The following is a 3,875-nucleotide window of genomic DNA, read 5'->3' as shown; positions in this document are numbered from 1 at the left end:
GGGTCCTTTTCCCACTTTTATGTTCTCTTTGGAATACAGTCCTAGAAGAAGTATTGCTGGGTCAAAGAGTATGCACATTTTTATAGTCCCTTAGGCATAGTTCTAAATGGCTCTCCAGAATGATTGGTTCAGCTTACAGTTCCACCAACAATGAATTAGTATTTCATCTTTCCCACATATTCTCCAACATTAATCATCTTGTTTTGTCATGTTAGGATTCAATAATATAATATTTTGAGGAATTTAGTGCAATGCTTAGCATTTTTAGGTGCGTAATAAATTGGTTTTTATTTGCATTTTATAGAAATGTCATTGATATTATAATGAAGCTTTTTCATAACTTTCCTTTTGTTGTTTTTTTCAATTTCAGTTCTCTCATTTTTTTAAGAAAAGCTACTCATGATATAACTTCTTTAGCCTCTGATTTCACTTACTAATGTATTTTCTAAAGCTTTAATTTTCCTGATTTTTAAAATCTTCCTTGCTTCCTTAACAAGTTGTGAACCTTTCTAAAATTTCTTGGAATTCTTTCACTGTCATTTCAGGAACCTTACGATTTTGTTGTGTTATTATCAGTTTCCAAAGGACTTTAGCTCAACTTTATGTTTTATACAGTACTTGCTTAGTGCTATCAATATATTTAATAACTCTTTACATAGTTGATTTTGTTTTCTGTCTCAGTCCCTCTATTATATTATATTTATATTTTTGCTGATAATGTGCATACTCTAAATTCTTTCTGTTTAGAAGACTCAAAACTTCTATGCCCTTCAATCAATTAATCAATCAAAAGTATTTATTACACACCTACTATGTGTCAGGTACAATGCTAGGCACTAGGAATATGAGTACAACTAATAAAACAATCCTTACTCCAAATGACTTACAGTATAATGTAAGAGACAAGTACATAGAAATATTTTTTATAGCATAAGAAAATATTTATAAAAATAGTTAAATATAATATTCTGGATGAGAAGACACCAGAAATTTGGGAGGGAATAAAAAAGGATTCATACTGAAAAGCGTGCATGGACTGTATATTAAAGCAAAAGAGGTTCAGTGAATTAAAAGCAAGAAAGAAGTGTATTTTGGGCATTGAAATTGCAAAGACACAGAGATATAAGTTGAAATGCTATGTATAAGGAACAGAGAAGAGTTTGTCTAGATAACAGAATATAAGAAAAGGAGTAATGTCCCATGAAAATTGAAAGACAGCATGTGTCTAGGTTGTAGTGCACTTTAAAATCTAAAGAGATACTTTTTTTTATCCTACACTTAATAGGGAGCAGTCAAGCTAGTTGGATCATGGATTTATGTAGTGAGATATGTATTCATGGAAAATTAATTTGACAGAAGTGTTTAGGATAGACTGGAGTAATGCAGATACTTGAAGTAGGGAGATCAATGAGGATGAGGATGCTATTATAATCATCTAGGTGAGAGGTGATGAGAGCCTGAACTAAAATGCTAGCTGTGTTAGTAGAGACACTATGAATACTAGAGACATTGTGAAGATAGAAATAATAAAAATTGCTTCTGATTGGATATATAGAATAGGGGAGAGTAAGGACTGTAGGGTAAAGTTGAGGTTATGCCTCAAGGAAGGAATGTGGTGTCTATGATAAAAACGGGAAAGTGAGGAAGTGCAGAGAGATTAAGGGAAAAAATAATGTTTTTTGTTTAATACACATTAAATTTAAGATGATTCAAGGACATCCAATTTTAAATGTTCAATAAGAAAAAAGTTGATGTGGAATTGAAGCTTGGGAGAAAAACTACAGGTGGGTATATAGTTCAAAGAGTCATTAATATCATTCACTTAATTTTGTCTTTAAAAAAGTCTATGAGTTCCAATGTTTTCTTTCTTTCTTCTGCCCCACCCATTGAGACAGCAAGCAATATGATATTAAATATACATATGAAATCATGAAAATCACATTTCTACATTAGCCATGTTGTCCCACAAAAAACAAGAAAAAGAAAAAAGAGACAAAAATATTTCAGTTTGGACTTGGAATTCATTAATTCACTCTATGAAGGTGGATAGCATTTTTCACTATTGAGTCTTCTGGAATCGCCTTGGATCATTGTATTGATTAGAGTAGCTAAGTTTTTCATAGTTGACAATCTTTCAAATATTGCTGCACATGTCAACCATGATCTCCTGGTTCTGCTCACTTTATTTTGTTTCAGTTCATATGTCTTCCCAGATTTTTCTTTTCCTTTCATTTAATATTTTATTTTTCCACAATTGCATCTAAAACACTTTAAACATTCCTTTTAAAAATGATTTAGTTCTAAATCATGTCCCTTCCTTCCAACATTCCTACTCTCATTGAGAAGAAAAACAATTTGTTATAGGTTATAATATGTGCAGTTATGAAAAACACGTTTCCATGTTAGACATGTGAAAGAAAACATAGACTTAAAAAAAGAAAAAGAAAGAAACGAAAGGATAAATATATTTTAATCTGTACTTGCATTCCATGAGTTCTTTCATCCCACACTTCTAACAAAGCAGATGAAAGCCTTGTTTTCATTCCTCTGGTATTCTCCTTAACACAAGACAACGGCAGCAAACATTCTGAGAAGTTCTATTTCTCTCACACTGTAGTTGGTACTACTGATTAAAAGACAATGCTGCATCAGAGTTTAGCTCTCCTCCAGTCAGAAGGCTCCCTGTCTCTTCAAACAATCCACGAAGCAAGGGTTCTCTTTCAATAAGTAGCCTCCCAAGTCCTGAAATGAATGTTCTGGCTAGCAATACTTAACTCTTCTTCTACCGTCTTAAGAATTCTCCCACTGGATTCTTCAGTATTTTTAATCCTTCAGTTAAGAATTCCTGGTTTTCAGGGACTTGATTTTTCCTTATGAAATAAAACTCACAAAATCCAACTTTTCATAACTTCTGAAACAGAAATTCCTTATTTCACCTTCAAGTAAATAGTTATTTGATTTACCGTTTTGTGATTTTTAACTTCTCAAGCTCTAAGAATAATGACCTGCCAGTGAGTTGAAGGAGTACAATGTCCTGAAGCCCAGTCATTTCTTTGCCTTAAAACAAACTCAGTCCTCTCTCTCATCCTCTTAATACCTTATGACTTCCCTTAAATTGTTTGTCAGGAAATAGATATTTAGTCATCTCTTTTGTTTTTACACTACCTGTGTTTTCCACTGACTTCTCCCCATACCAGAGAACCATCCATTGTAACAAAAGATTGATGAAAAAGAAGGAAAAATAATTAATTCTGTAAATCAGTTTACACCTCAAAACAATCTGATAGTATTTGTAAAGTTCTATACCTGTGGATCCCAATCTCTGCAAAAGAATGGGGGAAAATGACTTCCCCTCTCTTATTTTGTATCAGAGTTTGTTATTTCAATAGGAAAAATGTTTCTCCAAAAATTGATTTTGATGATTTTTCTGTGTACCAAAATTCTTTTTCTTCCCGTTTCAGTAATCAAACTGTTCAAAAAATTAAAGGGCCAAAACTTTGTACCTTTCCCAATTTGATTTGAAACTTATTCTTTATACAGCAGTTCATCTTTTCCCCAAAAAATTCGTGTTCTATTCTTTTTAGCAATCATACTATTCATGTAAAAAAGAAGTAGTACCTTATATTTTCTGGTGTGGTGTGAAAATCACTCTTAGGAAAGCTCTCACTGTCCTCTTCCCAAGATTTTACTAAGTTCAATTTTTAGAACGATTTGTAAGACTTTTATGACTATTACATTTGCCAGGCCTAGAGGCCTGTGTGGGCTACCCGAGTCTTCTTACCTCACCTCCGAGGTCTTCGGTTGGCCAAAACCGGATGCTCATATGAGAGAAAGGACGTTCCAGAGTCGAACAAGGGTTGAGCTTTATTTCAGGG

The sequence above is a fragment of the Notamacropus eugenii genome, chromosome 5 (genome assembly GCF_028372415.1).
Source record: "Notamacropus eugenii isolate mMacEug1 chromosome 5, mMacEug1.pri_v2, whole genome shotgun sequence".
NCBI classification, from domain to species: domain Eukaryota; kingdom Metazoa; phylum Chordata; class Mammalia; order Diprotodontia; family Macropodidae; genus Notamacropus; species Notamacropus eugenii.
Note: the sequence above shows the minus strand (reverse complement) of the source record.